At 41.8% G+C, this 23,133-nt stretch overlaps 1 non-coding gene across 1 annotated transcript; it reads right to left on the reverse strand.

Annotated features, from left to right (window-relative positions):
* Positions 1-16,886: 16,886 nt before the first annotated feature.
* LOC120268099 lies at positions 16,887-16,993 on the reverse strand. The gene has a single exon (XR_005538768.1). It is a non-coding gene; the product is annotated as a small nucleolar RNA R71 (small nucleolar RNA).
* Positions 16,994-23,133: the final 6,140 nt, after the last annotated feature.

Raw genomic sequence — 23,133 nt, forward strand, 5'->3', positions numbered from 1 at the left:
AGACCCAAGAACTTCTTATATTGCTTATCATTTTGGTCGTTCTTCAATCTTGAAGGATAAGGGATTCTTAGCTTGTAAGGTGGGGGTACCACCTCCTTCTCTTTGTTTGCTCTTTTCTCAACCTCCACGACCTCGGGTGCTTCAACATTGGGCTTCTCACTAGGAAGCCTACCCTCAACCTCACGACCACTTATCTAAGGGATCGACTTCACATGTTCTCATGGAGACTTCGCAATTTGCCTCACTTGATTCTCTAAATTGTGCAAGGAAGCGGTGTGGTTACGAAGTGTAGCTTTGACTGACTAAAAATGTGTATTCGATGATTGAACAAATCTGGTCAAAGCTTTCTCTAGATTGGTCATCTGGGTCTCCAAGCTTGAAACTCTATTCTCCATGTTTGGGGCTTATTGTAGTTGAAAACCCAGTGGTGACATGGCCTTTTGCTGCCTTTGGTTACTCCATGAGAAATTGGGGTGGTTCCTTCACCCTTGGTTATAGGTGTTGCTATAAGGATTACCATGTACCCTTCCCGAGTTACCCACAAAATCTACGTATGTAGTCAGGGCTGAAGTAGCAATCGAGATAGGACAATCAGATGGCATATGTGAACCCCCACATCCATCACAACTCATGATTGTGGCACCCCTTGGTGAAGTCAATGTATTTAATTTCTTGATTAATGCCTCTACTTAGGCTGCCAAAGATGTAATTGCATCGATCTCATGGAGTTCCACCACTTTCCTCCTTTCTCTCGCATTCCATTGGTAGCTATTCGTGGTCATTTCTTCTACCAACTGTCGAGCTTCATCAGGGGTCTTGCTCCGTATTGTACCTCTTTCGGCGGCATCTAGAAGTTGTCTTGTACTTGGATTCAACACGTTGTAAAAAGTTTGAATGATCATTAATTTGGGAAATCCTTATTGTGGACACTTCCGCAAGAGATTCTTGAATCGTTCCATATCTCAAACAACGATTCAAGCTTCATCTGAACAAACGATGATATCTCATTACGAAGCCTTACAGACTTTCTTGGAGAAAAGTATCTTGCAAGGAAAGCTTCGACCATCTCATTCCAAGTCCTGATGGATGCTTTTGGCAGGGAATGAGACCATGTCTTGGCTCTTCCTTTGAGAGAGAATGGGAAAGCCCTTAATCTGATAGCATCATCTGAAACTCCGTTGAACTTCAGCGTGTCATAAACTTCCAAAAAAGTTTTCAATGTGATTGTTTAGATCCTCATCGGTCAAACCATTGAACTGAGCTGACAACTAAATCATCTGGATGATTGCTGGCTTTAGCTCAAAATTTGGAGCTGTACTCACGGATCGCACAATACTAGATTGTGTGCCCCAAACTGAGGGTCTGGCATAGTCGGAAAGTGTTCTCTGTTTTTTATTCTGCTCTACCATATTGTCTGACCCTTCAACTTCTATTTTAGCTTGATTGGACAGTTCTTGTACATGTTATTTACCCCTTTTTGTGAGTGTATGTTCTAGTTAAGGATCACCTTCAATGTATATCAAGGGTTCCCTCGGGTTATAACCTAGAGCTGTACCAAAAGAAAGAAAACAAATCAGAATGATGATAGAATAAGGAGATGTGAAATAGAATAAATGAATGAATAGCTAAGATAGCAAAGTGCAAAGTATCTCAAAATGCCTATTCCCCGGCAATAGCGCCAAAAACTTAACACACCTTGACACAACCGAATATGCGTGTACATCGCAAGTGTACGGGTGTCAAAGTAATAACTCCCAGGTGAGTGGGTATCGTATCCATAGGGAATAGTGAATATAAACACAACGATTGCTTTCTAACTATGATGAGAATAAATCTGTGATATGATAAATGAGATTGATATGAAAAGAGAGAAAAGAAATAAGAACGAGAGGCACAATAAAATTGAGAGGTAAGGAATTCGATAAAAGTGGGATACTCGAACAATACTCCTCCTATAATTACTGTTTCAAGTGCAAACCCAACTATTATACTTCCTTATCAATGCTCGATGAGTCATGGAAATCCTTAAGCACATGGTCCCAAATCTAAGGTCAACCATGACTAACTCTATACTATGTCCCGGCGGAGAAATCACTCAGTCTCAACATCTTACACTGTGTAAAGTTGCATGGAGTTCTAGAGAATCCAAGTGATAAACCCTCTTCCTATGTATAGACCTAACCCTTTGGTTGAGGCGAAAGGCCCCTAGTCACAATTAAGCCCCAGATACTAAAGTCACTTCAATGCTTCACTCTGTTGCTCGTACAACTAAGCCCCAGTGGAGTTCTTCTTTTACCACTTCACTCTATTGTGACCGCAAAGAACTTTAGGATATGGAGGTAGGATAAATCACACCGGATGGGAAAGGGGACAATCCGCTATCTCTCGACTCACCCTCTCCACCCTCTTTAATCTAGCATTGTCTAACTCTTATGGTGTGTCACTCATCCACAAAGGCTACCAAGATGGACTCTCAACTCTAGTGTCACTCTAAGGGAGAAATCATTTAACAAGCATTCAAGATTGCAACTCAATTGAAGACATCAATTAAGGAAATCATAATAAAATGTCACTGAAATAATAACATCCTAGGGTTTATAAAATCCAAGAACCCACTAGGGGGTTTAGCTCTCCATCGAGCACAATACAATCAACAGTGAAATCAAAAGTAAAAACAAGTGTTCCATAAGAAAACCCCTTCGGAATTCGTGTCGATGGTCATGTGGAGCAGCCTCGTCCTTTCCAAATGTCCCCTTGTCAGGCCTAGGGCACACCTCACCGAATCGGTGCAGACGAAAGCTCGACCAACAACTATCTTCCAAGAGAATTGTGATGTCTAAGCTGGAGAACCGCTCCAAAAGCCTTGCCAGAACCCCTCTAAACCCTAGCCGCAGGCCTCACAAAAGATGGAGAAAAGATTGGAAAAAGGATGCTGAAATCGGGCTAAAACACGGCTTTAAATAGGATGGAATCGGGCATCCACATGGGCTTGTGGATGTTCCAAACGCCCTTGTGGAATTTTCACACGGGCGTGGGGAATTTCCACACGCCAGTGTGGATTCTTTGGAATTCTACTTTTTGGCCGGCTGTGAATAGTAACTATTTTAGTAAATTGAGAAAGTGATTTGGTACCGTAACCTGCTATAGTGTCCCATCCAAAAACATTCCTGAATCCACTTTTCATCAAGGCAACATAAATGGGCAGATGTCTATGCCGTAGACTGCGTCGCTTCATCAATAAATGGGTTCTCTGGTGAAGATCTTGCTATCATTGCACAAGTTCGGATACGCAAATGTGATTGCATTCGTGTCCCTCCAACTCATTGTAATGGCTTGAATATATGGAGGTTGGCACACATTCACGTATCTTAGAGCCCCACTTGAGTCTTCGCGTTTGTTTCTTCCAAGATTCCACCAAATAGTACATTCACGATCTACTTTTGGCTTCTTTTCTTAAGACATAGCTTCACAACCCTACATGCGCAAAAGAGCAAAAATACACATTTATTAGCGCTTAAACCTGATAAAAGTAATGCTCATTGTAAGGAAAGAACACTTTGCATTCTTAACACACAAGCACTTATCACATCTCTTGCGTGTGACCCGCAAGTGCACGGGTTTGTGGAAGTAATAAATCATAGGTGAGTGGGGTATCGTATCCACAGGGAAGAAGGAATAGAAACACCAAGATTTCTACTTAATCGAGTGAAGATGAAACATTGATTGTGTTGATAAGATGTAATGTAGACAAAATAAAAGAAATAAGAATAAGAGGCACAAATAAGTGAGAGGAAAAGGCAATCGATAAGAAGCGGTCTACTCGGATATTATTCCACCTAGGGTTATCGCTTCAAGTTCAAAACCAACTATTATGCTTCCTAACTAATGCTCAATAAGTTGTGGACATCCTAAGATACATAGTCCCAAACCTAAGGTCAACCATAGCTAACTCTACACTATGCCCCGACAGAGAAATTGATCAGTCTCAACACCTCACACTGTGCAAAGTTGCAAGAAGCTCTAGGGATTACAAGTGATAAACCTTATTCTTATATGTAGACCTAACCCTTTGGTCCAAGCGAAAGGCCCTTAGTCACAATTAAAACGCAGATACTAAAGTTCACTTCAACAATCACTTTGTCGCTCATGCAACTAAGTCCCAACGGAGTTCATCCTTTATCACTTCACTCTATTGTGATCGTAAAAAACTCTAGGAAATGGAGGTAGGATAAATCACATCGGAAGGGAAAGGGGACGATCCGCTACCTCTTGACTCACGCTCTCGACCCTTTCCAATCTAACTTTGTCTAGTCCTCATGGTATGTCCCTCATCTACAAAGGCTACCAAGATGGACTCTCAACCCTGGTGTCACTCTAAGGGTGAAATCATTCAACAAGCATTCAAGACTGGAACTCAATTAAAGACATCAATTAAGGAAAGCATAATAAAAGGTTAATGAAACAAATACATTCTAGGGTTCACAAATCCAAGTATCCACTAGGGGTTAAGATCTCCGTGGAGCAAGATACAATCAATGGTAGAATCGAAAGTAAAAACAAGCAATCTATAGTAAAACACCCTTGGTATTCATGTCGATGGTCTTGTGGAGTTGGCTCGTCTTCTCCAATGGTTCCCTTGGCAAGCCTAGGGCACACCTCACCAGATCGGTGACAACGAAAGCTCCCCCAATAATTATCTTCCAAGAGAAACATGATGTCAAAGCCGTAAAACCACTCCAAAAGCCTTGCCAGTACCTCTCTAAATCCTAGTCGCAAGCCTCTCGAGAGTTGGAGAAAAGATAGAAAAAAGGCCTCCCAAATCAGGTTGAATCGTGGCTTTAAGTAGGCTGGAATCGGGCATCCACACGGCCCTGTAGATGTTCCACATGCCCCTGTGGAATTTCCGCACACCCTTATGGAAATTCCACATGCTTCTGTGGAAATTCCACACAGACGTGTGGATTCTCTGGAATCCTGATTTTCTGCAGGCTGTGAACTATAACTACTACAGTGAATTGATATAGTGTTTTGCTACAGTAACCTGCTACAGTCATCCAAAATGCTTCCAATTCGACATTTTTTATCAAGGTAACATAAACAGGCACACGTTTATACCTTAGATCGCATCGCTTCTTTAATAAACAGACTCATTGGTGAATATCTTGCTATCACTTCATGAGTTGGAATACGCAAATGTGACTACCTTTGTGCCCCTCCAAACCAAGTGATGGCTTGAATACATAGAGGTTGGCACAAATTCATGTATCTTTGAATCCAACTTGTATCTTCTCGTTTGTTCTCGCCAATATTTATAATAGTACATTCAGGATCTACATTAGCTTCTTTCTTACATATTTGGCTCCATAACCCTACATGCACCAAAGTAACACAAATGCATATGTATTACCGCAAAAACCTGATAAAAGTAATGCTCAACGCAAGGAAAGAATACTTCACATTCTTAACACATAAGCACTTATCAAACTCCACCACACTTAAGCTTTTGCTTATCCTCAAGTAAAGATAAACATTGAAACATAGAAAATGGAAATATTTAAAGTGCTTGGTCTTAGGTTCACCGAAGCATGCAATGAGAGCATTATACAAGTAAGGAAAATTTTAACACTAAATATGAAAAATCAATGCTCTAGCTAGAAACTTGAATCAAAAAGGACAACAAACCCGAAATCGTGTAAGTGTGTGTAAACTCACTCAATTCAACCCAAAGTATACTCCTCAAGGTTATAAGTAATAAGGGACTTATTTATCTACAAAACACAACAAAATAAAGGAATGGTAGTAGCTTCACACATCCTCTAAGGTAGCCCTTTCCAAAGCGGCCACTAAGGTGCCTTTCACACTTTCGAGGTGGTAGCTCTGTCTACCGGGGTAGTAGTTTTCACTCATCCCATGAGATAGCTCTTTCTCTCATTAGGGCATAACTAGTATCCGACTTATAAGAGTAACTTCATACTTCATAGGCGGTAGCTCTTTCAACCCCTAATGCACACAAACAAGTATAAACCATTTATCTTTTTCCATTTTTTTATAACAAAACAAGAAACATAACTAATTAGTCTCTTAAACATCGAACTTGAGTTTCCAAAAGAGTTTAATGAGCGAGATGTGCAACAAGTGTCAATCGGGCAAAAATTTCTAGAAATTCAAATAAAACTAGAGCTTGAAAATATTCATTGTTAAGAAATTCTCCTAAACTCAAGAATACCATCATTGCAACTAAGGTGAACCACCATTTTCAATGTGAGCATGCACAATAAAAGTATAAGTATAAAGGACACGTGTAAAGTGAACTCTCCCCACACTTAAGATATACATTGCCCTCAGTGTACACTTGCAAGCTCATTAACAAGTATAACAATCAAGAATATATGCGGAAGTTGCAATCGAAACAATAATCCCCTGACTCCTACTATTGCATTTGATGGAGCTAAATCCTCGGGAGCGAAGTTCCAATGGGTTGTGAAGCACACACGACCAAGAGTAAAACATCTTGGATGTGCCCATGACTAGTTCTCAATTCCCATACTAACAAGACCATCTGCACACATACATAAGGGGATTCAGTGAAGGTCAATAAGCAAAAACAACTCGAGTATATAAAATATAAAGCAATGGAATACAACTCAAGACAAAAATAGAAAATAAACTCATAAGGAGAATCCTTTCTGAGGGTACAAGTCCAAAATAGCAATACTAAATAAAATACGAAAAACATAAAAGAAATAAAAGGAAAGACGCATCAAGCATCGGTGTTATCTGGTGTCACCTCTATTGCTGCTGTTGGTGCTGCTGTCGGTGAAGAAGATGATGCTGGTAGATTGACCGGTGCTGGAATGGGTGATGGTGGTGCTGGAGATGCCTGAGGGGCCCGAGGTCTCATAATGAATGGTGACGCCTCATCTCGCTCTAATAACTGTTGTAAAATGTCAAGACAGGACATCACCTCTGCGTGGTTCATCGGCTGTAGTGCACGAACCTCGGCCAAATCACTCTGGAGCATCCCCATAGCACTCTCAATCCACTCAAAATGATCATAGGCTTGAGAAGGAGAAAACATGCACGCTAGGGTTGAGAGTTCTCGTTGAATCTCTTTATTATGTTTTCAATAAATTGATGTTGATTGTGAGTTCCAACCTTGAATGCTTGTTTGTATGAACATTTCCCCTAGAGTGACACTAGGGTTGAGAGTTCTCGTTGGTAAATTTGTGAGTGAGTGACACACCACGAGCGTTAGACACAGCTTGGTTTGAGAGGTTTGAGAGGGTGAGTCGAGAGGTACAGGAGCGTCCCCTTTCCCCTCCGACGTGATAGATTCTACCTCCGTTCCTCGAGTTCTTTGCGGCCATAATAGAGTGCATAGTCTAAGGGATGAACTTCCGCTGGGGCTTAGTTGCGCGTGCAATGGAGTGAAGCGTTGAGGTGATCTTAGTATCTTGGGCTTAATCGTGGTTAGGGACCTTCCACCTGGACCAAAGGGTTAGGTCTATAATTAGAAAGAGATTTATCACTTGGAATGCCTAGAGCTCATTGCAACTCTATATGAGTGCGGGGTTAAGAGGTTATCTAATCTCTCCCCCGGGACATGTATAGAGTTAGGCATAGTTGACCGTAGATTTGGGACTATGTAATTAAGGATTTTCATGACTCACCGTTGCATTGATTAGGAAGCATAATAGATGGTTCTTGCACTTGAAACAATTATCCTGGGCGGAGCATTATCCGAGTACCCCATCTTTATCGATTGCCTTACCCCCTTTCTTTACTTTTGCTCTCTTACCTGTTGTTTTTATTGTTGAGAATTGAATCATTGTCACACTTATCATCATTGATCTTTCACATAGCTAAGAATCGAATTAAGTATTTTTATTCCCTATTCCCTGTGGATTCGATACCCGCTCACCTAGGATTATTACTTCGACAAACCCGTGCACTTGCGGGATATACGCAAGGGGACCTTGTCACCTGCTGTGAACCCTCTGCTGCGTATCTCCTTCCCTCGTCGGTCAGTTGGGTAGACATAGTTAGTATGTATGCTCCAGGTCCATATCTGCGCACTAACCCCATCATCCTCATCGTGTCCACGCCAAGAGGGGAGGGAACAATCGTCTTTTCGGCACCTCTGATAGTATCCAATAGACCCATCCCCAAGATGAGTCTAGTGATGTAAGGGTCTGTGAATAATACTCCCAATCTCATATACTAGTCCTCGTGCCTCAGGAAATGTGCCACTATGTGCCCCAGGTGAATCGGTTTATTCTAATTTGTTCTTTTTCTTTGATTACATAAAAAATGATCAACATACATGAATTATTTGGCACAATCATAGGGATGGTTGAAAATATATAACAGAAAGTTCAACTGTTTGCAGTACAAGCAACACCGTGTTATTCCCTCCAAGAGTACTACACTCTTCACCATCAAGTGGAAGAATCAGTTGTTGATTATATTTCCGGAATTCAGGATCAGAATGGAGAATTAGATAGTATATTAAATCAGTTAGAGAAATCTGCATTGGCTTCTATGAGTAATGACAAGGTCCCCTTGCTTATATCCCGCAAGTGCAAGGGTTTATCGAAGTAATAATCCCGAATGAGTGGGTATCGTATCCACAGGGAGAAGGGAATAAAATTACTTAATTCGCTTCTTAACTATGTGAAAAGTGAATAATGATATATGTGACAATGATTCAATTCTCAAAAGTAAAACAACAAGTAAGAGAAGACAAGTAAAGGAGAAGGTAAGGCAATCGATAAATATGGGGTACCTGGATATTGCTCCGGCTAGGACAATCGTTTCAAGTGCAAGAACACTCTATTATGCTTCCTAATTAATGCAATAGTGAGTCATGGAAATCCTTAATTACATACTCCCAAATCTAAGGTCAACCATGCCTAACTCTATACATGTCCCGGAGGAGAGATTGGATAACCTCTCAACCTCACACTCGCATAGAATTACAATGAGCTCTATGGATTCCAAGTGATAAATCTCTTCCTAATTATAGACCCAACCCTTTGGTCCAGGTGGAAGATCCCTAACCACAATTAAGCCCTAGATACTAAGATCACTTCTACGCTTCACTCCATTGCACTCGCAACTAAGCCCCAGCGAAAGGTCATCCTTTAGACAATTCACTCTATCATGGCCGCAAAGAATTCGAGGAATGGAGGTAGAATCTAACACATCGGAGGGGAAAGGAAATGCTCCTGTACCTCTCGACTCACCCTCTTAACCCTCTCCAACCTACCTTTATCTAACAATCGTGGTGTGTCACTCACTCACAAGGTTACCAACAAGAACTCTCAAACCTAGTGTCACTCTAGGAGAGTATTCAAACAATCAAGCATTCAAGATTGGAACTCACAATAAACATCAATTAATTGAAAGCATAATAAAGAGATTCAATGAAACGAATACATCCTAGGGTTCACAAATACCCAAGTACCCACTAAGGATTTAGCTCTCCATGGAGCTAATTACAATCAAAGAAATAGAATGTAAAAGCAATGAATCCATAAATAACCCCCTCAATAGTCGTGTCGATGATCTTATGGAGAGTCCTCTACTCGTCGCAAGGGGTCCTTTGTCCAGCCTAGGATACACCTCGCCAGATCGGTACCGACGAAAGCTCTCCCAATAACCTTCTTCCAAATGACGCGCGATGTCTGAGCCATAGAACCTCTCCAAAACCCTAGCTAATACCTCTCAAAACCCTAGCCGAAGCCCTCTCTCAAGTTAGTGAAAAGATCGAGAAAAGAATGCTGAAATCGGGGCTGAATCGGCTTTAAATAGGACTGGAATCGGGGATCCACACGCCCCTGTGGACGCCCCTGTGGATTTTTCACACGGGCGTGTGGAATTTCCACACGCCCATGTGGATTCTCTGTTCTGCAGTTTTCTCGGCTGGCTGTGTACAGCGCTTCTACAATACTTTGCTACAGTATCGCTACGGTGCTCTGCTATAGTATCCGGCCTGAAATACTTCCATAATCCATACTTTCATCGAAGTAATGCAAACGGGCACACATTCACATCGTGGATCACTTTGCTTCTTCAATGACGGATTAGTTGATAGAGATCTTGTTCTATCTGCATAAGTCAGAATGCTTGAGTGTGACTGCCCTTGTGCCCCTCCAAATGGTTGTGCTAACTCAAATACGAGGAGGTTGGCACACACTCTAGCATCTCGCACCCGACCTATGTCTTTGCGTTTGAACCTTAGCAAGATTTCCTCCAAAATCGGTGCATTATGATCCACATTGGCTTCTTTCCTTCATAGTCGGCCTCATAACCCTACCTGCATAAAAGTAACATAAAAACAAACATATTAGTGTAAAAACCCGAGAAAGGTAATACTTAACATAATGATAGAATGCTTCGCATTCATATCGCACAAGCACTTATCAAGTAATCTCTTAGAAGAAAGTTTGGAGAGAGTCCTTGCTCAATTTGACTCTTCTTATCATGAACAAAGACAGGAAATTTTCTCTTTGGGTGTGTTAATTTTTGGGATCAAAAGTCGTGAGATGGAGGAATTGATAGTCATTGAAGACCATTCAGAAGCACATGCACAAGTGGAAGAGGTGGAGATTAATTTTGAACAGGAGGCGAGCAATTTTGAGGACATTGTCAGATTGAAAGGAAGCAGATTGCGGCAATCAATTGAGGAACCATCCAAACTAGAGCTTGAAACATTGCTGGCACATTTGGATTATGCCTTTTTAATGGAAGAATCAAGGCTCCCCGTAATTGTGGCTTCAAATTTATCTATAGATCAGAAGGAGAAGCTTGTTAGCATGTTGAAAAAACATAAATCAGCTATTGTTTGGAAGATCTCAGATATCAAGGGCATCAATCCATCATTTTACCCTCATAAAATCTTAATGGAGGATAATTATAAATCTATGATCTAACCCCAAAGAAGATTGAACCCAAACATGGAGGAAGTTGTCAAAGCAGAAGTGGTAAAACTACTAGATGCGGGAATTGTTTATCCCATCTCCGACAGTGCATGGGTGAGCCCAACTCAAGTAGTCCTGAAGAAGGGAGGAATAATGGTTGTGAGGAATGAAAAGAATGAACTTATTTCAACCAGGACAGTGATGGGCTGGTGTGTTTGCATTGACTCCAAAAGGCTGAATGATGCTACTCGAAATGACCAATTTCCATTGCTGTTTATTGATCAAACATTGGAGCGATTAGCAAGGCATCAGTTTTATTGCTTCCTTGATGGTATATTGGGGTACTTCCGAATCCTAGTAACTCCAGAGGATCAAGAGAAGATAACATTCACTTGTCCATATGGTACTTTTGCTTACAGAAGAATGCCTTTTGGGTTGTGTAACGCACCAGCTATATTCCAACATTGCATTATTGCCATCTTCAATGTTCTTCTAGAGCACATAATGGAGGTGTTCATGGATGACCTTTTGGTATTCGGAGACTCCTTCGACATGTGTCTAAAGAATTTTGAGAAAGTTCTAGTAAGGTGTGAAGAGACAAATCTTGTTCTTAATTGGGAGAAATGTCACTATATGGTGCAAGAATGCATTGTCCTCGGACATAAGATTTCCTAAGTGGGGATGGAGGTAAATAAGGCAAAGATTGAAGTCATAGAGAAGCTTCCTCCATCTAAAAATGTAAAATGGGTTCGTAGTTTCTTGGGGCATGCGGGTTTCTACAGATGGTTCATCAAGGATTTTTCGAAGATCACTCAACCGTTGACTAAACTTCTTAAAAAGAATGCCCCCTTTGATTTTGGGAATAACTGTTTGATTGCCTTCAACTTGTTGAAGGAAAAATTAGTGCAAGCACCAATTTTAACTATACCGGATTGGAGTGAACCCTTTGAGCTCGTGTGTGAAAACGCCCCTTGTGTATGTCCATCAAGTGCACGGGTTTATCAAAGTAATAAATCCCAGGTAAGTGGGTATCGTATCCACAGAGAGTAGGGAGTAAAAATAATTAAATTGTTTCTTAACTAAGCGAAATATAAATAGTGATTTGTGTGACAAGATGTAATGTAAACAAAAGTAAAAGAGACAAGAGAGAGCACAAGTAAAGGAGAGGTAAGGCAATCGATATAAATGGGATACTCGGATATTGTTCCGCCTAGGACAATCATTTCAAGTGAAAAAAACCTCTATTATGCCTCCTAACTAATACATTAATGAGTCATGGAGATCCTTTAATACATGGTCCCAAATCTAAGGTCAACCATGCCTAACCCTATACATGTCCCGGAGGAGAAATTGAACAATCTCTCAACCTCGTACTTGTACAGAATTGCAATGAGTTCTAGGGATTCCAAGTGATAAATCCTCTTCCTATATGTAGGCCTAACCCTTTGGTCCAGGCGGAAGGTCCCTAGCCATAATTAAGCCCTAGATGCTAAAATCACTTCAACGCTTCACTCCATTGCACTCGCAACTAAACCCCAGCGGAAGGTCATCCCTTAGCCCATTCACTCTACTATGACTGCAAAGAACTCGAGGAATTGGAGGTAGAATAAATCACACCGGAGGGGAAAGGGGATGCTCTGCTACCTCTCGACTCACCCTCTAAACCCTTTCCAATCTAACTTTGTCGAACTCTCGTTGTGTGTCACTCACTCACAAGGGTTACCAACAAGAACTCTCAACCCTAGTGTCACTCTAAGGAAGTATTCATATAATCAATGCATTCAAGATTGGAACTCAATAAAAACATCAATTAATGAAAGCATAATCACAAGGTTCAATGAAATGAATACATCTTAGGGTTCACAATCCAAGTACCCACTAGGTGGTTTAGCTCTCCATGGAGCTAATTACAATCAATGAAATCGAATGTAAAAGCAATAAATCCATAGGAAACCCCCTCAAAAGTCATGAGGATGACTCTTGTGGAGAGTCTTTACTCGTCCAAGGGTCCCTTTGTTCGGCCTAGGATGCACCTCGCCGGATCGGTGCTGACGTAAGCTCTTCCACTAACCTTCTACCAAACGGAGCGCGATGTCAGAGCAGTAGAACCTCTCCTAATCCCTAGCCAATACCTCTCAAAACCCTAGCCACAGCCCTCTCTCAAGTTGGGGAAAAGATGGAGAAAAGAATTTTCAAATCGGGGCTGAAATCGGCCTTAAATAGGGCTGGAATCGGGAATCCACAAGCCCATGTGGGTGCCAATGTGGATTTTTCACACGAGCGTGTGGAATTTCCAAACAACTATTTGGATTCTCCATTCTCATCCTTCTTCGACCAGCTGTGAACAGTACCTATTGCAATGGTTTGCTACAATGCTCTGCTACAGTACTGGCCCGAAACACTCTCGAATCCATGCTTTCATCAAGGTCACGTAAACGGGCGCACGTTTACGTCATAGATTGCTTTGCTTCTTTAATAACGGACATGTTGGTGGAGATCTTGCTATACATACACAAGCCGGAATGCTAAGAATGTGACTGCCTTTGTGCCACTCCAAATCATTGTGCTAACTTGAATGCAAGGAGGTTGGCACACATTCTCGGATTTCAAACCCGACTTATGTCTTCCCGTTTGAACCTTCTCAAGATTTCCTCCAAATGGTGCATTTACGATCCACATTAGCTTCTTTCTCTAATACTCGACCTCACAACCCTATCTGCATGAAAGTAACATAAATACACACATATTAACTTTAAAACCCGATAAAAGTAATGCTCATCATAAGGAAAGAACACTTCGTATTCTTATTTTACAAGCACTTATCAGTGTGCTATGCAAGTGATTATGCTATTGGAGCAGTGTTGGGACAGAGGAAAGATAAGCAGTTCTGACTGATTTATTTCGCTAGCAAGACACTTACAAGTGCTCAAGAGAATTATACCAGCGCCGAAAAAGAGTTGTTAGCAGTGGTGTTTGCTTTTAACAAATTCAGGCCATATCTCATCTTATCTAGGGTTATTGTGTTTACCGATCACTCGGTCATCCGTTATCTTATGAACAAAGCAGATGTGAAATCGTGGTTGATTAGTTGGATCTTATTATTGCAAGAATTTGATACGGAGATAAAATATAAGAGAGGCACCAACAATGTGGTTGCACACCATCTGTCTCGACTAGAGGGGTGTGAAGGTCAAGAGCCAGCAAGCAAAGAAATTAATGATTTCTTTCACGAGGAACATTTGTATGTAGTTCAGAGTTCAGAATTAGAGGGTACTCCATGGTTCACAGATTTTCCAAATTACTTATCAGGGAAAGTTCTTAAGTAAGGCCTCACATTCCAAAAAAAGAAGAAGTTCTTTAATGATCTGAAGAATTACTTTTGGGACGACCCATTCCTGTTGATTAGTGCTTGTGTGTTAAGAATGTGAAGTGTTCTTTCCTTACATTGAGCATTACTTTTATCAGGTTTAAGCGCTAATACATATGTATTTGTGCTCTTTTGCGCATTTAGGGTTATGAAGCTGAGTATCAAGAAAAGAAGCCAAAAGTAGATCATGAACGCCTATTTGGTGGAATCTTGGAAGGAAAAAATGTGAAGACACAAGTGGGGCTCTAAGATACATGAATGTGTGCCAACCTTCATGTATTCAAGGCATTACAATGAGTTGGAGGGACACGAAGGCAGTCATATTTGTGTATCCCGACTTGCGCATTGATAGCAAAATCTTCACCAATGAGGACTTTTATCGAAGAAGAGTTGCGATCTATGGCATAAAGGTGTGCCTGTTTATGTTGGCTCGATGAAAAGTGTGGAATTGGGAGTGTTTTGGTGGAGAACTATAGCAGTTCATTGTAGAAAATCATTGCAGCAATACACTGTAGTAGTTACTGTTCACAACCGGCCGAAAATCAGGTTTCAAGAGAATTCACATGGGCGTGTGGAAATTCCCCACGCCCGCATGGAAATTGCGCAGGCCTGTATGAAAAAATCCACAGGGGTGTCTGGATACCCGATTCCAGACCTATTAAATCCACGATTCAGCCCGATTTTAGAAAAATCTTTCGCCCTTCTCTCCAACTTTTCTCCATCTTTTGAGAGGCCATAGGCTAGGATTTTGAGAGGCTTTTGGCAAGTCTTTGGAGTTGTCCTACGGATTTGACACCGCACTTCTCTTGGAAGAAGGTTATTGGGGGAGCTTTCATTGGCATCGATCTGGTGAGGTGTGCCCTAGGCCGGACAAGGGGACCTTTGGAGAAGAAGACTCTACTCCACAAGACCATCGACATGAATACCGAGGGGGTTTTCCTATGGATTACTTGTTTTTACTTTTGATTTTATTATTGATTGTATCTTGCTCCATGGAGAGCTAAACCCCCTAGTGGGTACTTGGATTTTGTAAACCCTAGGATGTTAATGTTTCTTTGACCTTTTATTATGATTTCCTTAATCGATGTTTTTAATTGAGTTTTAATCTTAAATGCTTGTTGAATGATTTCTCCCTTAGAGTGACACTGGGGTTGAGAGTTCATCCTGGTAACCTTTGTGGATAGGTGACACGCCACGTGGGTTAGACAAAGCTAGATTGGAGAGGGTTTAGAGGGTGAGTCGAGAGGTAGCGGAGCATCCCCTTTCTCCTCCAGTGTGATTTATCCTACCTCCAATTCCTAGAGTTCTTTGTGGTTACAATATAGTGAAGAACTAAAGGATGAACTCTGTTGGGGATTAGTTGCGTGAGCAATAGAGTGAAGCGTTGAAGTGACTTTAGTATATGGGCTTAATTGTGACTAGGGGTCTTTCGCCTGGACCAAAGGGTTAGATCTACATATAGGAATAGGGTTTATCACTTGGAATCCCTAAAACTCCATGCAATTTTGCATAGTGTGAGGTGTTGAGACCGAGCGATTTCTCCGCTGGCACATAGTGTAGAGTTAGTCACGATTGACCTTAGGTTTGGGGCCATGTACTTTAGGATTTTCACAACTCATTAAGCATTAGTTAGGAAGCATAATTGTAGCTCTTGCACTTGAAACATTAGTCCTAGGGGGGAGCATTGTCCGATTACCCCACTTCTATTGATTGTCTTTCCTTTCACTTACTTGGGCCTCTCGTTCCTATTTCTTTTGTTTTTGCTTACATTACATTTTATCAAAACAATCATTATTCATTGTTGCTTGGTTAAGTAGCAATTTTAGTATTTTTATTCCCTACTCCCTTTGGATATGATACCCCACTCACTTGGGATTTATTACTTTGACAAACCTGTGCTCTTGCGGGTCACACGCAAGGGGTGTGTTAAGTTTTTGGTGCAGTTGCCAGGGAGTAGCCATTTAGAGATACTTTGCAATTTGTTATTTTCGCCATTCATCATTCATTCTACTTCACATCTTCTTATTCTATCATCATTCTGATTTGTTTTCTTTATTTTGGTGCAGCTCCAATTTATAACCTGAGGGAACCCTTTGATATTAATTGAAAATGATCCTAAACTTGAACGTACACTCAAAAGAAAGGGTAAAGAACATGTGCAAGAATCATTGAATCTAGCTGAAGTGGAAGTTGAAGTGTTTGACAACATGGCAGAACAGAATGAATAACAGAGAACACTTTCTAATTATGTCAGACCATCAGTATTGAGGACACAATCTAGCAATGTGTGGCCCCAGATTAAAGCTCCGAACTTTGAGCTAAAGCCAGCATTCATCCAAATGATGCAGCAGTCGATGCAATTCAATAGTTTGGCTGATGAGGATCCAAACAACCATATTGAAAACATCTTAGAAGTTTGTAACATGCTGAAGATTAATACTGTTATGGATGATGCTATAAGATAGAGGGCTTTCCCAGTATTTCTAAAAGGTATAGCAAAGCAGTGGCTACAATCTTTACCATGAGCATCCATCACGACATGGAATTAAATGGTCAAAGCTTTTCTTGCAAGGTACTTCCCTCCAGGGAAATCGGCGAACCTTCATAATGAAATATCATTGTTTGTTTAGATATAGCATGAATTCTTGTTTGAGACATGGGAGTGATTCAAGGACCTCTTACGGAGGTGCCTACATCATGGTTTCCCGGAATTGATGATCATTCGGACTTTTTAAAACGGGTTGAATCCAAGTATGAGATAACTTCTAGATGTCACTGTAGGTGGTACAATGGGGAACAAGACCCCTGAAGAAGCCTGATAATTAGTAGGGGAAATGGCCATGAACAGCTACCAATGGAATGCAAGGGGAAAGAAAAAAATGGCTGGACTCCATGAAATTGATGTGGTTACATCTTTAGCAGCCCAAGTAGAGGCATTGAGCAAGAAATTGGATATATTGACTCCACTGAGGGTGGCTGCAATCACGAATTGTGATGGTTGTGGGGGTTCACATATGCCATCTGATTGTCCTATTTCAATTGCTACTTCAGCCCCGACTGAACAAGTAGACTTTGGGGCAATTCGAGAAGGGTACAAGGTAATCCTTATAGCAACAACTACAACCAAGGGTGGAGGAACCACCCCAATTTCTCATGGAGTAACCAAGGACAGCAAACGGCCATAACACCACCTGGTTTTCAACAACAACAAGCCCCGAACATGGAGCATAGAGTTTCAGGCTTGGAAACACAGATGACTGACATAGAGAAAGCCTTGACTAATAAAGAGAAGGAGGTGGCACCCCCATCTTGAAAGCCAAGAATCCCGTATCCTTCAAGATTGAAGAACGACCAAAATGATGAGCAATACAAGAAGTTCTTGGTTCTATTAAAGCAATTGCACATCAATATTCCTTTTGTGGAGGCGTTATCTCAAATGCCTTGGTATGCCAAGTTCTTGAAAGATCTTTTAACCAATAAGAGGTAGTTGGTGGAGAGTGCATCGGTGATCTTAGATGCCCCTTGTTTGGTGGTGTTGCAAAAGAATATGCCAAACAAGAAGAAAGACACCGGAAGCTTTGTGATTCCATGTAACATTGGCAATTTGGGTGAAGAGATGGCATTGGAGGATTCGGGGCTAGTATCAACATCATGCCATACTCATTCTTTCAGAAGTTAGGCTTAGTAGTGCCTAGGCCCACTCAGACGACATTACAATTAGCGGACTGAGTAGTGATACATCCGAGGGACATCAGTGAAGACATACTTGTCAAGATGGACAAGTACATATTTCCTGTAGGCTTTATGTTGTTGGATGTCGATGAGGATGCAAATGTTCCTTTGATACTTTGGAGGCCATTCTTGCGCACTTCCAAGGCACTTATTGACATGGACGGCTGGGAGTTGACACTGAGGGTTGGAGATGACAAGCTCACATACCTCCTCGCCGAAGCTATGCGACATTCTCTCGAATTTGATGATACTCTTGATTTTCTTGACACTACCAATGAACTAATCGATGAATATGTGCAGGAAATGTTGAATCTAGATTGGTATGTGGGGTTGCTAGACTAAGAAATGGAGAACGAAGAGATGATGATGCATGGTCTAGAGGATAAGGTACCAACTACTCCGGAGATCATGAAGAAGATGCTCCGGAAGATGAAGTGAGTGAGGAGACGTCACAAGAAATACCCCAAGGCTGTTGGGGAAGCACAAGAATGGAACAAGGGTGATGAACACTTAAGTGGTAACAAGCTCAAGAACTCTCCCTCTACCTTAAAAAGATTACGTTTATCATGCTTCCAAGTCATAGGTAAGAAGGAAGCCTTCATCTATGAACCCCAATGAGGTAAGACAAGGTACGTCAAGCTAAGTGACTTTAAACAAGCACTTCTTCAGAGATAACCCAAGTTTTTACTATTTTCCTAGTTTTCAGTTTAGTGTTTGCATGAATAAGGCTTTAAGTGTTGGTGTTTTGATTTTTAGATGCTATTACTGTGATTTTCTCACGGACATTTTGGTGTTATCGTGTGCTTAAATGTTTATGGCGAAGTTGTTTGTCATTTGAGTGAGTTTTTTGTGTTTTTCACTGGTATATTTTGTATGGTAAGGCAGGCTCTGAGTGTATTTATATGTTCAAGAATTTTCTACAGTGCATGTAGAGTTTTCTAAGGCATCCAGAGAAAACGCATAGCCGTGTGGAATTCCACACGGCTATGGGTCTCTACTACGAGCTCATCCTAGGAGGACACAGGGACGTGGACTCACCCCTGTGAATGACCATGTGACGGTCCACGCACGTGGGTTATTTCCACATAGATGTGTGTCGTCCTGCAGAGACATAGAAATTTTTCCGAGAAGACACAGTGGCGTGGAATCGCCCCTGTGGATGACCCTGTGACAAACACACGAGCGTGGGTAATTTTTGCACGCCCGTGTGGATCTCTGCAGAAGAGCTCTCTTCCATCCCAAAAATACACAAGGGCGTGCGAGTGCCCCTATGAGCTGGTCCTGTGAAGGTCCACGCCCGTGTGGAATTTCCGCATGGGCATGTGAAAGACTTGGAGATTTTTCTCGGATGGATAGAGAAGCCACAGGGGCGTGCGTCTACCCCTGTGGATCGGGCACACGGGCATGGGTAATTTCCACACACCAGTGTGAATGTACAAAAATGCAAAAGCCGCAGGTTTTCTTTAAAATCTGTTCATTCTCCTTCATTCTCACATTCCCCATTACTCAGAGAACATTCGTACTCAACTTCCCGACCTTACACTGTTGATTTGGAGGGGTTTACTTGAATTTTCCTGCCAAACTCAAAGTTTCTAACTTCATCTCATTTGTAACCCTTAATTATTTATTTTCTTCATCATACTTGATTTTAATCAATAAGAATTGTGAATGCTACATCGTTTCATCAATTAGATGGTTTATGCATGCTTAGGAAGAGTTTGGAAATGATTTGATGGTGTATTTCTGGATTTCTAACATACGACCGTGCGGTTTTCATGCCCCGTGAATCCACACGGGCGTGCAAAAATTTTTGAATGCTTTTGATTGATTTTATGTTTTATTTTTACAGATATGGCACCCTGGTCAACAAAGAAAGCTAAGAAACGTCCGCATGAGTCATCTCTTAAGCCGGAGAATATAGGATTTGCTACTCCCGAGCACCAAGTCCATTTTGAGCGGTTGTCAAAATTGAGATTCAGACAATCTCGCTTTCTAGACACAAGCGTGTTGTGAGATATACAACAGGGAGATAGGTTGGTGGTTGAGGTAGAGGATCTTGTCTTAATGGGTGGTTGGAGGTGGTTACTATTGATCAAAAAGCCAGCCATCCTTGCACTCACACTGGAGGTTTTATCCTCATTCGTGTTTGATAGGTCATATGCTAGATTTGACAGTGTTGATGCTATATAGTTTAAAGTACTTAGGCATTACCATGTTATGAGTGTTACACAGTTCTTGATCTTGTTGGGCCTATATGATGAGACCTTTACGGCCACTGAGGATTATGAGTGATTTCTGGCCGACTACCCCGGTATTTTGACTCCTCGGAGAGTGTATAGCATTCTATGTGGATAGAGATAGTATGAGCCAAGGATGTCCAAGGCCATGGGACTTTCCCATCGGTGTACCGTTATCTTCATGACATTCTGAGCAGGTCGGTGAATGACCATGGTCACAATACTAGAGTCCTGAGCTGACAGGAGCTACTTTATCTTCATTCGATGGTACAACGTCAGCCGATCCATTTAGGGCACATACTGGCAGAATATTTGTGCCACCAGGGCTAGTATTTCAGAGTTGGTGTCACCTATTCAGGCCCGTACATCACCAGACTCCTTATGGGCATTGGTTTGCTAGACGCCATACGTGGGGCTGAGAAGATGAATGTGCCTTCACCATTAGGCCTGGATACATTGAGATTGATGGGATTGGTGCGCAGACATAGCCCTAGTGTATATGTATTGACTACATCTGTTCTAGAAGTAACAGAGGATGGAGGTGATACAGGAGAGGATCCTCAGCCTGCTCCTGAGCCACAGCCAGAGCATACAGAGAATGAGGCACCACCTCCAGCATAGGAGCTGCCCCTAGTGCATATGTCTTCCCCCTCTCGAGCCTATGATCATTTTAAGAGGCTCGATAGTGCTGTAGGTGTACTCCGGACTGAGATTGCTGAGGTTTGAGCGAGACAGGCCGTGCAGCACACGGAGGTGATGGCATGTCTTGATTCCTTACAGTAGTTATTTGAGCGAGACGCGTCTTTACCTTTCATCATAAGATCGAGGATCCCTCCAGCCCCGCCAGCATCATTGTCACCAGATCCACCGGCACCATTCCACCTGGCACCGACAGCAGCGGCAAAGCCGACCGCCGATGACACTGACACTTGATGCACCTTTCATTTCTTTCTTTTTGCATTTTATTTTGGACTTGTACACTCAGAAAGGATCTCTCTTGTGAGTTTATCTTTTATTTTTGTCTCAAGTTGTATTTTATTGCTCTATCTTTTATATACTCGAGTTATTTTTGTTTATTGAGCTTCACTGAACCCCCTTGTGTTTGTGTGTAGATTGTCTTGTCAGTGTGGAAATTGAGAACTAGTCATGGAAACGGCCAATGTGGGATGTGTCTGCTTCACAACCCATTTGAACTTTACTCCCAAGGATTTAGCTTCATCAAACACAACATTAGGAGTTGGGGGAGTATTGTTTCAATTGCCCACTCCCACATATTTGTTTGATTGCTATACTTTCTATTGTGCTTGCATGTATACATTGAGGGTAATGTACATCTTAAGTGTAGGGGGGAGTTCACTTTGCACATGGTTTTTACACAAGTTTTAATTGACATACATGCTCACGTAGCTAATGGCGGTTCACCTTAGTTCTCGCCTAAGGCTATTTCCGGGGAAGATTAAATCTAGATGGTGCTATTGAAATTTCTCATCCGGAGAGCGGTATATTTAAGGTGAACGGACATCGGCTAAATCCCTATTTTAGTGGGGATATTAGTAAAGATATAAAGGAAGTATTCTTTCTCTGAGAGCCCCTGTGAGGTAAGGCGAGGTACGTCAAGCTAAGTGACACTAAACAAGCGCTTCTTAGGAGGCCACCCAAGTCTTTATTATTTTTCTAGTGTTTATTTAGTCTTTGCATGAATAAGGCTTTGAGTGTCGGTGTCTGGATCTTTTCGATGTTTTTGCAGTCATTTTATTATGGATTATTTGGTGTTTTGTGTGCTTTGAAATGTGTTTGGCGAAGTTATTGGTCATTTGAGCAAGTTTTTCGTGTTTTTCCCAGGTATATGTTGCATGCAAAGCAGGCACTGAGTGTGTATACACGTTCAAACATTTTTGCAGATCCTAAAAGTTTTTAGAGTCATCCAGAGAAAACACACGGCCGTTTGGAATTTCCACATTGTCATGCGTCTTTACTGAGAGCTCATCCCGAAGGGACACAGGGGTGTGGACTCGCCCCTGTGAACGACGTTTTGATGGTCACACGCCTGTGGGTAATTTTCACACGGGCGTGTGTCTTCCTATAGAGACTTATAGATTTTTCTTGAGAAGACACAGGGGTGTGGACTCGCCCTTGTGGATGATCTTGTGATAAACACAAGGGCGTGGGTAATTTCCACACGCTCGTGTGGGTCTCTGAGGAAGAACTCTTCTCCATCGTGAGAATACAAAGGTACGTGTGGGTGTCCTTGTGAGCTGGGCCTGTGAAGGTCCATGCCTATGTGGAATTTCCGATGGGGCGTGTGTTACACTTAGAGAGTTTTCTTGGTTGGACAGAGAAGCCACAAGGGCGCGCGTCTGCCCCTATGGGTTGGGCACACGGGCGTGGGTAGTTTTTGTACACCCATGTGGTTGCATTCATAGGTTCAGAGTGTTATCCTGAGAGCACACAGGGGTGTGCGTCTGCCCCTGTGAAGCCCTCCCATGGGCGGGCGTGGGTAGTTTCCGTACGCCTATGTCGATGTACAAAACTCAAGAAGGCTACGATTTCCTTTATAAGTCTATCAAACCTTTTTCATTATCACACTCCCCAGCACTCATAGAATGCTCTCTTGCACCCTCCCGACTTCCCACTGTCGATTAGAGAAGTTTTAATTGAGTTTGTCGGCTGCTTTCAAGGTTTCTCAACTTCATCTCATCGGTAAACCCTTATTCTCTCTTTTCTTTGTCATACTTGATTATGTTCGATTAAATCTGCTAAATATGTTTCATTTCGGCTTTTAAATGATGGATTCATACTTTAGAACGAGTTTGGAATGAATTTGTGTTGTATTTTTGAGTTTTTAGCATGATGACCGTGCAACTTTCACGCCCTG

The sequence above is a fragment of the Dioscorea cayenensis genome, chromosome 8 (assembly GCF_009730915.1).
Source record: "Dioscorea cayenensis subsp. rotundata cultivar TDr96_F1 chromosome 8, TDr96_F1_v2_PseudoChromosome.rev07_lg8_w22 25.fasta, whole genome shotgun sequence".
Lineage (NCBI taxonomy): Eukaryota > Viridiplantae > Streptophyta > Magnoliopsida > Dioscoreales > Dioscoreaceae > Dioscorea > Dioscorea cayenensis.